Source organism: Ricinus communis, chromosome 8 (assembly GCF_019578655.1).
Source record: "Ricinus communis isolate WT05 ecotype wild-type chromosome 8, ASM1957865v1, whole genome shotgun sequence".
NCBI classification, from domain to species: Eukaryota; Viridiplantae; Streptophyta; class Magnoliopsida; order Malpighiales; family Euphorbiaceae; genus Ricinus; species Ricinus communis.
Window position 1 is genome coordinate 21793664 of NC_063263.1, and position 13194 is coordinate 21806857.

Below are 13194 nucleotides of genomic sequence, written 5' to 3' on the forward strand. Positions count from 1 at the left end.
GTTCCAAACCGGTAAATTTGAACAAATTAAATTAATAATTATATAATTAATATTTAATAATTATTTAATAACAAATTAATTAATTTTAAGTTTCTTTTAGTTTTTTTAAAATATATTTGAACCGATCGATTAGAACCGTGAATCAAAACTGCAAGTTTTGAACTGGCCCTAAACTGTCCCACGGACTATTCCAGTCCGGTTTCAATTGCTATGGAATCGTGAACCGTAGCCACCCTTAACCATATTTATGACACATCTTTCATAGCTAATATCTAAAAAATTACTTTTTATGCATCTTTCATAGCTAATATTTTAAGAAATTGAAGAGAGAAACATAAAAAAATAATGGAATCAGTAGCTAGGGATTCCATTTCACGGAGTTTTTTTAGAGAATGGGTTTTGATTTTTATTATTTATAACTTTTTAGCTTTGTTAGAATTATGGTTTCCAAACCATAATTTTAAAGTAGTTACGAATAACTTCTTTAAAGAAACACTAAGAAAATAAAAAATAAAATTTGAATAGCTCTCATAGTTGACAAAACATTTAGATTTTACTCAATTTAGATAATAATTTAAACATATATTATATAACTGATTTTTACTACGAATAATGTGATAAATTGCATCTATTTAAGAATTTCTTTAATTCAAGATATTAAGTATTTTATTCTATAAACATTAATAAGAATTTCAATTTGAATTATAAGTGTACTTAGATTTATTTAAACTTCAAGTTATATTTCAATTTCAATTAAGAATTTTATTTAAAAATTTAAATAGTTATTGAGTCAAATTAGAGTATTTTTTAAATATTCTTTTATCAAGATGTTTTTAATATCTCGACAATAAAAAATTTGAAGTATATTATAATGTATACATTTCATTGGACAATCGAGCTTGCATATTAGCACGACTAACTTCTCTGTAGCATAGGAAATTCCTAGCACAAGAAAGAATATTCATAGCTAAAATTCTAAAATTTATAATATCATGATCTTGAACTCAAATGAAATGATTAGCTCCCATTATTGTTAGGAGGGTGAAAATATCTATAAAAAGCAAAAAAGGCTTGAATCGTAGTGAAAAAGAGTAGCATAAGTGCTGCTAATGCTGACATGAATGACCATGGGGTGTTAAAATAGGTATGCTTTAAGCTTGCCCATTTAACATGCCAATTTTTCCTGTAATACTCGTTCACATCTTCAAACAATGTTGCTAAGCAACTCCTCTAGATATCAAAAGCAACATCCTTCCCTACATTATTGAAGAATTTCGCAACTTCCTTACTGTTCTGAAGTAATTCTTAATAATTCTCTTATTAGTCAAGTACCATGCATCTACAGGTGTGCTAATAACGCAGCCAAGGAAGGTAATTTGAGTTGTAATATGGTTTGAGCAATGGCTGTAGCATTCCTCAAACGCCATGCAATTAAGCAAGAAAAGAGCTAGTGAATCATTGAGTGTTAAAGGAGGGATTTCAAGGACTCCATGATTGAAATTAATGTCCAAAAAGCTATCAGTCTCTCTACGCTTGAATCAGATTCCAGCTATATGAAGCTTCTTGGCAGATCGAATCAATTGAAGAAATGAGCTAATTTTTCTCAAAACTTCTTTGATGAAGGGATGAAAGTCAAGTGAAACAGATTAAGTAAATGTTTCCCTGTTAGGCAATTATACCTATCCAGGATCTCAACCGATCTTTGAACAACATAACTCAAGAATCAGAGGGTGAGTTCTACCAAGGACGGAATGCTTTCGGTTCTTGAAGATAAGATTGATAGCTTAAACAAAGTTTCAAGAACAAAAAAAGGAATTTGTAACCAGAAAAGATCCTTCAAAAGAAAATACAACATCCATGACTATACAGCCCTGCGCAAACCGGGCCAACTACCTAATATTCTATTTTCTCTTTTTCGGAACGTGGAGTCTAGCAGCGTAAAACTATATCTATTTAATTTTTTTATTTAAAATTAAATATTTAGTATCCTGCATAATACCAGTGAGTGGGAGAAAAAACAAAGAAATGAGTATAAATTCAATGAAAGACAGAGAAATAGTGTCATTTTAACAATATGCATAAATACAAACATTTACAATTTTAATTCAGTTAGATATACTTTTTCTTCGAGTTTGACAATTACTTTAACTAGTTGAATAAAATAATTAAATAAATGAAATAAAAAATACATAAGAATTTATTATAGAACTAAATAAATAAATAAATAATTTTCTAAATATCCATATTTGTGGAAAAGTTAGTACCATTTCCTTATCTATTGCCAATAAAAAGTTCATATCCAAATCAAATCAAGAAACATGGATAAAAATTTCAAAATTTATGAAAATCAATAAATCAAAATAATTAAAACTCGATATACACTAAAAAATGCATCTTATTGATCTCTAATAGCTTTGGGCTCAATAAATGTCTAATCTGGCAGTACCAAAGCACAGATTATCGTCATGTGCAGACTAAAAATATGTACATTGAACATTATTCCAAAGATAATATATATATGTTTAACATCGGAAATTCAAAATGTGATCACATAGACCAAAAGATAAGTGTATATTTTTGTATATATCGATTTATCCAACTATAAAAGTCTTGTTTCCATATATATAAAGAGATAATAAAATATAGTTTTTTGTTCCCAAGCTCTATAAATATATAAGATTTTAAATTGCTCTAAAATAAATAAATTTCAATAAAAGTATTTGTAAAAATCAAATATATCTAAATGATAGATTTAAGGAGAATACTATGTCATAAATTTATCCATTCAGTTTCACTTAATTTGCTAATTTACTCTAAATAATTATTCGAGCGCACAACCCTATAATGCACGCATAAATATAATTTAGAAATAATTGTAAATCCTACTTTCTAATAACTTTTAACTAATGTCTAATATTTAAATTCTAATTCGAATTCTAATCTTATTTTAATATGATCCTATTATTTTTGTTGCATTTCCTCTATAAATCATACTAATTTTCCCCATAAATTGGTCCAAATTCCTACAAAAAAATACACAACCCAAAAAAAATATCCATATGAGACCTCTAAGATTCTCTCTAAATTCAATATCTATACAAGCAGTGTAATTTAGCATTCATAATTGTCTAATAATTATTTGTACCCCATCAATATATTTCTCCAGCACATGAAATTTTACTATAATTACTTCCCTCCAAACAGTTTAATAACTAGATCAATAATTATTATTATTCCTATTTATTTATTTTCAAATATTAATACTTAATTACCGGTTATTTTAATTAACTTATGTCTTATATATAATAATTGATCTACCTTAAAATAATATTTATAGTATAACTAATACTAATTCTATTTATTTTCTCTAATCACTTAATATAAATTTTTAATACATTTATTCTAACAAAATTAATATAATACTTTACCTTCTTAAGTTAAAGCATAATCTAGCAGTTCTTCAAAAACAATTGAAGTTTTATTAAACAATTAACAATAGACGGTTAATATTTTACTAGCGTGCATAGCATTGGTGAACTCGTCATTGGTCGTCGTTGTTCGATTGACAATCCAAGAACATCTATGGACTTGTATCAAGATGTAGAATGTGATTTCGGTGTCTAATTTTTTGTTCAAGATTTTTTGTTCAAGTCACAGACCAGTCATAGAACACTGACACAATTCCAACCGTTGATTTTCCAGCAGAGTCCGATCTCTACGAAATTGGTGTTGATGGAAAACTTGTGGATAGTAGAGTTCATCCATGTATTCTAATGAGCCATAACTTGCCGAAAATGGTCGAAAATCAAGAAAAACTAGGCTGCTTTCATTTCCTCTCTCCACCAAAGAATAGATATCTTTGAAATATTTTTTTATTCTTTTTAATTTACTAAATTGATAATATGTGTTTTAAGTTTATAAGTTTGTAATTGCTATTGATATGCTATATACACTCAATTGTAAATATTTATTAAGTTCATACACTAAATTGTAACTTTTAAAAGTTTAAATACTTGATTGTCAAATTTTAATAAATTCACATACCATCTTTGCAATTATCTAGCTTTTTGTATACAAGTCACTGGTTCTATACAGTCAAATATTAATGATTTTCCATTTCATATACTAAATTCTAACTTATAAAAATCTAAATATTTAACTGTCAAATCTTAACAAATTTACATAATATTTTTATAATTATTTATATATAAAATTAATAGAATAGGCATAGAAAGTGTCGACTTTTGTTAAGTGAATTTATTTTATTAGTTTAGTTCAAATTATAGTTGGTTAAAAATAATTATTTATTAACCAATATAATTATGCAACTCAATTGAAATTAACACATAGCCTAAATTTTATTAGTTGTCTAAGAATTTCTTCTAAACCCTGTAACATTGGTAGAATCGAGAATATCTTCCAAAGAATTGAACGAGGAGCCGTATGTCTTGTCCATTGAAATAGTTCTGTTAATTGAAAAGACAATACAGAATGTACTAAACCAGAAATCATGCTTTAATGATGAGGCAATTACTATATTTTTGAACTAGTCATCTTAGGAAGGATGTAGATTGGTCTTCAGACTAGCAGTAAAATGGTTAAATTGATGTTAGTCTATGTTTTATTTGTAGGTATGCTGCCTTGGGATGAATTCTGCTCATGTTATAGGAGCAACTAATCCAACTTGGATCTAATTTATGAAACTTGTTTATCATGTTTGTACGATCTAATTTATAATGATAAAAAATGTAGTAATAAGGTGACTCTTGTTTAAACCTAAATTTTCAAAAACCAATGTGCATTATTTATATGTTTGTTTGATGCTTAATGGTGTCATTTTTTTTTTTTTTTTTTTTATGCTTGGTGGAAGAGCCTCTAGCACATTATTAGAATGGTTAAAATTCATCTATAGCCCCTTTTAGGGCTGAGATCCACCGCCTTGCTCCTAATGAAATCACATGCGAATACACATCAAATTAGTAAGCACATCGCTATGAAATCAGCATCAAAATTAGACCTGGCCAAACACAAATTAAATTAAAACTGAACTGGTTAAACTTGAAATGAGTCTTGGTAAATGGTTCCAGTTTATAAACTCGACCGAAATCATATATGAGAAAGAGACCGGTTAAGATTCAATCGTTAGAAAGAGAATAAAAATTATATTTGATACACTTAGAAAAAAATATTTACTACGGAATAAAAATATTAACTTTTAATTAAATTTATTTGAATTTTAATGTCATAAAATGAAATACCATTTCGATGTAGATAGAGAACATAAATTAATGAGTTATTTTTCTAATGATTCTATCCTATGAAATAATACCTTAATTATATTTAATATTATATTAAATAATAATTTATTTTTAATTAAACAATAATTTTTAATTAAAAAAAAAGCATATTAATCATATTTTTAATATTAATTATATATAATTGATAAATCAATTAATAAATATTTTTAAAATAATTTTATATTTATTACATTTTAAAATAATAAAATATATTATTACGGATGGTTTGCTTGATTTTCAGACCAAGCTCTTCTATGTTTTAGGTGAGCGCGGCTTTTCAAGACCGAATCCAAGTATTTGCGAATTCGTCAATATATCAAGGAACCGTTCATCGCATTAAATTTATTTCAAAATGAGTTCTTCAGTTGATGGCACCTAAGGGATCACATAGATTTTAAGACCAATGGAAAAAGAGTCGTTATTCAAAAATTCTGAACAAGTACGAGACTGAAGATGACGGCTTTGTATCCTTCACGAAGAGCTTCCCCTCCCTATAATCAGAAATTCTAGGTTCAAAAAGTTAGGAATGAACAAAGTTAAGAAAACACCTCTATTAGCCTAAACCGTGACATTTAGCCTCCACTAGAGTAAACAAGTTATTGTTTGGCCTAATACTATTATCTTAACCTAGTCCCCATATATACTTTTAAACACCAATCTTTTTTTATCTTAGTAGCATGTTGGATAAGCAAACAAAAGACTAATCTAAAGATAATGTACTTTAGAAACTTAACTAGTCTTAGAAGGGAAACACTTTGGTGCTTTTACTAATCCTAATTCGAAGGTATTTTGTTGCCTTAGATTTTATCTTTGCATGCACTCAAGTGTCTTTAGCGACTATGCACTGTAAAGCTTTTCAACATAATCGGAAAAATACTAACTAGTCATAGAAATTAGCACGGAGAAAGGAAGTCACCACTTGGGTAGTTTTCCTTGACACTGTTACTAATTGATCGGCATTTCTAGATCCTATATAGAAGCTTCGCCACATTTAGAGATGAATCCAAAAATTCAAATTCCTTATTTGTTTATCTCTATTTTTAATTTTATTGCTTAATAGGCTATTTCCTATAAACATAGCATATAATTCTACAATCAATCACCACAGCATGTGAGATCCATTTAAATCTAACCTATTTTAGTTTAGCCCAATCCCCAATTGTATTGTTAGCTTGGGTTTACTATTCAATTATGCAAAAGAAAGCTCTCACAGTCTAGCCCAATTACAAGTTATGCTTTGATTACCAAGTTCTTAACCTAAATGAACTATCATTTGCATACCAAGGCCCAATTCAGTATTTATATTCTAAGTGAATTGATTAATTACTTTTAAACATGAAAAAAGCTCACTAAGTCTATCTAGATTTTAATTTAAGCCTAAATTCCAAATATTTAACTTAATGGACTATAATTTACATGCAAAGCTCAATTTTAGCTATGTCTAAGTGATCCGTTTTAATTCGCAATCAAACATCAATTATTTGCCATTCATTCACCAAATTAAAGTAAGATGAAAGAAAAAATAAGAAAAGCAGTAAACCTAAATTATTACAAATCCTTCTTACAACTAATAGACTTAAAAAAAAATGACTAATCTAAGTCCAAAAATGGCAAAAAGTGGCAATAGGGCTTGAAAATTGAAACAGGACAAATTAAAAACTACTCACATGTGACATCATAGAGCCAATCGACTCACTGCAAGCCAAATGGCTATGCACTAAGCCGATTAGCTCTAGGGATTTACTTTAGTTTGATGCTCCACGATCTGAAACTCAATATACATGCATAGAAATATATCAAACAAGATTAATATATGTATAAGGCACAAAAATAATATATAAAGTAACCAAATCTAAGACAAGTATCCATCAAAATAGATAAAACACAGTTTATAGTAATCAAATACTTTAAACATGGCAGCTCCTAAGAAAAATGAAAGACAAACCATTCATGCAAAACCCTAGAAATAGATGTTATTTGATTCAAAATCCAGAAAACATGTATAAGACATAAACATATTCATTCATACAAAAACTTAATTCCAGGCATGCTGATCATAAAAGAAACACAATCATGTTATTTCTAACATGTTTCTAACAGTTAAAATAATTAAAGAACACAAAAAGAAAATCAGAAAAAAGGGGTAGAGATATAATGATGATGTGATTTGAAACCTTTAAATTATCACTGTATTGTGTAGATCCTCGAGCCTCAAGTGATGAGGAGGAGGTTGAATCAAATATTGGATAGGAATCTAGAGAGTTTAGGTTTTGTGTTTTGATTTTTGAAAGTCGATGTACTACCTAATACTTACTGTCGTTCTATGTCAATTGCTAAAAAAATGCTATTAATTGCTAACCTTAAGCTCAAGGCTTCTCTTTCTATTTTTAAAAAAATTTAGGAAACCCCAAAGAACCTTTTTGATATACGTTCTCAACTTTTGATAAGTACCCATAATTAAAATAATTATGTTGAGCTTATCAGAGTGTTTTATCAATAAATACTAAATAAATCATTAAGATCATTTAAAATTTGAATATGTATCAATAAAATATTCTAGAAGGTGTATTTTCACTAATTTTGACATTTTAAATTGAGAATTTATGCAAAAGGACATTGGATTTTGAATTCGGGACCAATATGGACCGTGTAGAGCCAATCAGTACCGACTCTATACTGAGTCAGTCGGCTTTGTGTAAAGATGATTCAACTATATGCAGAGCTGGTTGGCTCAGAAGGTAAAAAAACTCTAAAAAATTTTTACGCTTTAGTCCCTAAACTTTCAAAATTTTCAATTTCACTGCTCGAACTTAATTTTTCTATCAACTTGGTCCAAATTGATTTCATAAAATAATTTTTGGTTCAATTATTTACAATCCTAATTGGGTTCCGACCGTCTTCAACCTCTCGAGAAAAGCAGTAACTTTCATCAACAAGTTTTTTGTAATTCCCTCGATATCTAGATCTGAAAAACCGATGCTGACAGTTTGCTCCCGGTTTGTCAAGATGTATAAACACAATACATTTAAATAAATTAAGATAAAACATAAATATCAAGAATATGTTAAAAGGATATGGTTTCAAGCTATAGAAGCTACGGTTTATAAGCTCGAGTCGGTGCAGACTTTCTATCTCACTTTGATTTAAGGACCATACTCGTTTAATTTTAGGGATCACACCTGTCCGGATTAAGGACTATGCTTGTTTAATTGAAGGACTACGCATGTTTGATTGAAAGACTATGCATGTTTGGTTGAAGGACTATGCCTATTTGATTCAAGGATTACGTATACTTGACTGAAGGACTACGTTGTCAGGTTGATTTCTCACTTCCAGGTGTTGAATTTGATTTTGGATTGATAAATTCCACTTCAAATGTAATATGATTGATCTTGTTCCTTTTGGGACTGAACCTGTAATTTGCCTGTCTGGGGACTAAAATATAATTTTAGGGGTTAGGGATTAAAATGGCATTTCTGCCTTCCTTAGAACAAATATTTATCTTTTTATCCATTCTTTTCTACTTTCTCTCTAAACCCTCTTAACTATTTCTTTGATTTCTTCTTCAATTCTTAAATAAATCCCTCAAATTTGTCTTTAAATGGCCAATTCTTTTCAAGATTTGTAGGGCACACCATACTAGATTTAGACTTTTCATCGTCGATTTCATGTCAAAACAATCTTAGGCTTGTGAAAAGAGAGGAAATCTCCATTTTGGCCAAATTGAGCACCCATCAAGTGTTTCTAGCCGTAGACGAGGTATTTTCTTTCGCTAAACTTTTTTATCTATATTTTACACTTAAGAAACATAGCTCAGAGGTTAGAGCATCGCATTTGTAATGCGATGGTCATCGGTTCGACTATGATAGCTGGCTTTTCTTTATTTGTTTGATTTTTTACATAATTGATAATGCCTTTTTAAAATCAAAGAATATTGGAACTCCTAATTCTCTGGCAAATACAGCCCTTTTGATCATTTCTTCGCATGTACCTACAGTAGCATTCAAATAATGTCCTTTGATTTCACCTGAGGCATCGCGATGCAATCATATCACATCTCAATTGGGTATGTATATTTTTAGGCTTTCACAGTTTTGGTTTATATATTCATAATGATACAATGAGTGCTTTAAAGCACCCTCAAGATATGATAATCTATTCAAAAATGTGAAAAATCAAGAAAAATTGGACTGCCCTAGCCTGGACAGCCGATCGGCTCTTTTCAGTCCGATTAGACGTGCACAGACTGAAAAACGATTGTTTGCACTTTTTCAGAAGAAAAACTTAAAAAAAGGTTAAGGTACTTACCTATTTTAAACTTTGATATGTGTGTGTATTTATACTTATTTATGCACTTTTCAGAGCGACATTATGTCGATCAAGTTTTTCGGGAACTTCTATGGTGCTAGGGAATGGTTCGATGAGCTACCCAACTTTGTCCAGGCTTGAATTGGTGACATGGTTCATTCTTATGTTACCCTCTACCATTGGCAGGACCGACCACAATTCAGTCTATGCATTGCCTGAGAGGGGGATGGACACCACCTAGACTTTTCATATCCTAGTCGGAGAGCTGACATTGTCTCACTTTCTTTTGCTGCCATTACGCGGATCGACTTTTCAAGTACTCTCGTTGCTTTCGGTGATGCGACTCATGACTACAGATCTAACACTCGACATCAATTCATTATTAACTTACTAGGATTCTTGCCTATACGCAACAACATTCGCTGCTTGGCCTCCTAGAGTATCCCCCTCAACTATGGGAGATTCACACCTTAATTTACACGGGAGGTCAACCAAATGGCTCGTTCTTTTCTAGTCTACCTATTTGGGACTACCTGGTTTAGCGTTTTGGGAAATTCATTAAACCTGCATTACTTAGCCCTTCTAAGAGATTTGCACTAGGTCTCTTCCTACAATTGGGGGTCTGCTGCTCTCGCATATTTGTACTAGTAGATGGATATTATGGTCCGTAGGAGTAAGAAGCTCTACAGCTTTTGGCATGCTATACACATGATTTTTGCTTTATATTTTACATTCTTATTCTTTTATTCCTTCATTATTCACTTATTATTTAAATGTAGGTGTGGGCCCTAGAGCTTGGTCTTCTGGTAGGCTACCAGCCTATTAGCATTTTTCGAGCTTTCCCTAGCTTGAGTCGTTGAGGCTCGAGCAAGAGTGTCTCGTTGAAGTGGGCATATGTCCATATGCATCGCATGTGGATCAATTCCATATCTTAGGATCAAGTAAAAGAAAGATGCATAAATTAAATTTATAATTTTGAGAATTTGATTACTTACCTTTACATTTTTAGATTCGCAGCGCTTAGCTCAAGGATCACCACTACTAGGATCCCTACATGTTGGCTCCCGTAGAGATTGAGCATAGGAGGATACTTCTAGTTGGCCCTGCTTACTGGACATGGTACTTAGTGAGCAGATTTATAGCTAGGAGAGAGGGCCCAACCTATGGCTGATCTTGTTGACAAGGAGCTAGCAGTAAGTCTCAAGGGGTATGACGACCTTGAAGATCTCATCATTCAGTCATGGAGGACTAATTATGCATCCTTTATGATGCAGTTGTTGAGGTATGTGCTTTTAGATTGCGACACCTTCATTTAGGTATTTTCTCACCCTAGTTGTTTTATTGAATTACTATCGTACAATTGTTTGATCCTCATTCTTTCATTACAGTTCTCACGCTCTACACCTCGGGTTTCTAAATTAAAGGAAGGGTGACCCACTCGTCGTCCTAGGCCCATTTGCATCTCGGGTATCAACCATTGCTGCTTCAGAGGCACCTACCGTAATGGTCTCACATGTCATTGTGGGAAGTATCTTGTTTCTCCTAGATCCTACGGTGTCTTATTGAAGTCCTTCCAGTATTGTGGATCAACGGTTGGCCATAGAGTCAAGCCTCCCTTCATATTTCACTCGTAGCAGTTGTATGCACGTGAGTTCTCTCTTTCTATACTAATTTACACTACTTCACTTTCCTGAAATGTTAGTAATACATATACATATAAAATTATGCAGATTCGGAGAGACCAATTTGAGCACATACACCGACTTACTACTGCTGTAATGAGACTGAAGGGTAAGTAAAAGAAAAATGCAAAATATATGCATGTATGTTATAAAATGCAGCATCTAATCCTTTGGGTTTTCTCTGTTGTAGAGGGATCATGAGGGCTTGCAGGGGTAGGTGGATGCCCACCAGCACTAGATTGAGATCATAATGCTTTAATTGTCAGCTCTTCGGACCTAAGGTATAGAGGCTGACTCTGACGGGGGGATGGATGACTCAAGAGAGAGCCTTTATGCCTTTTAGTTATACTAACTATCTTTTGTATTTCATAAAACTTTCTTTGTATGAGATATACTCTTCCTTTGTTATAAGATTTCAAATTTATGACCACTTAAGTATATCAATACTCATTTTTATTATTGAATATCATACATGCAACTTTCACAAAGGTCAAAACCCGACAATTCACCAAAAAAGTCCAAAATTTTCAAGTAGTGACATCACACAGCCGATTGGCTCTGTAGTTACAAAGTCTGAATTCTAACCTTGATTTCAGGTCTATATTTATATAATACCCCCTTAATCCTTCATATGCGATTTTGCTTTCTTATAGCCTAGAAACATGATGTAAAGAATTGTAAAAGCCCTCAAAACCTTTACTAGCATTGAGTGGATCAAACTTGGAAAATTCCACCTTTCTTTCTTCAAGGCGTTATAACACACCAAGCTTGACCATAGATTTCTTCACTCGGATATTAACTTCCGGTGCCACAAAGACCATGTCTTTTGCTTCAATAGGCAAGAGCTATGCCCCGTGATTTAAGAAATTTTTGCTATCCTTGGAGGCTCCTATGATACTACACATCCAATTGCTTTGCCAAAGCTAGATTATCTTTTTCCTAATAAATTGGTAGCGCTATTCAATATACCCCCAACTGAGGTACATTTTCATTCTGTGGACGAATACATCACTATCACCTCATTAGTCCCTTGTTGTGAAAGAAAAGGAGAGGGGTACACCTACTTAGTTCAGGATGCTAAACTTATGTCTTTATGCCTAATTCCTGCTGATTTCTCCTCAATGAGAGGGAGATATCAAAATTGCAAGCATTAATGATCAAGTAGAGCGAGGAACTAATCCAATTCTAATTATCTTGGCTGAAACCATTATCAGGTTAGACATGTACAAAACTCATTAATGGTTGGCTAGCAACCTTATTCTCTTACGCATAAGCAGCCCAATCTCTTTTCTGTTTATTCTTTTTGCTTTATTTTTTGCCTAAGCTGCCCTCTTATGTTTTCAACTTAACATTTTCTTTTCAATATTCTTTTTCTTTATTTTCTCTTTCATTTTGCAGATGCGTGAGAAGTTTCAGATATTAACTATCCCAAGGGACATTGACAAGTATGAGCCAAAGCATGTGCAAGTTTACTTTATTGTTATACCTCGAGGTTATAAGAAACAAATTTCTTGGATGAATGGCATTACGGACATACTCATCCGCTGGACTTGTCCTTGGTGGAAGATTAAGCACGTCACACTCCTTTTATATAGCAGTTGCGCTCCTTTACCCAATTTATAAGCATCCATTTTCTACACACCTTCCAAGCTTTATCGTCAATATAAGAAAAAGCAACTAATCCTAGAGTTTTCTCCCGAATTCGAGGTTCCCCACTAAGGTAAGACTCATTAAAAAGATGGAGAGTACCCTAGTCATGCTTCTAGTTTCTATTCCTTTGTGGCCTTGCCGTACCATAGACTGCAACATTAATATTGAAGGCGACCTAACCACAAATGACAACTTCAAGGCTTAGGTTTAGCTTCACACTACCATTGGACCTGGATTTGCAACGTTTGAGAGGACTC

The 13194-nt window shown here is 31.8% G+C and overlaps 1 long non-coding RNA gene and 1 pseudogene across 1 annotated transcript; one reads left to right on the plus strand and one right to left on the minus strand.

Annotated features, from left to right (window-relative positions):
* Positions 1-1017: 1017 nt before the first annotated feature.
* Positions 1018-9901, minus strand: LOC107261457 (annotated as a pseudogene).
* Positions 9902-10550: 649 nt separating this feature from the next.
* LOC112535279 lies at positions 10551-11610 on the plus strand. The gene is made up of 4 exons (XR_003079444.2): positions 10551-10887; positions 10994-11252; positions 11336-11396; positions 11478-11610. It is a non-coding gene; the product is annotated as an uncharacterized LOC112535279 (long non-coding RNA).
* Positions 11611-13194: the final 1584 nt, after the last annotated feature.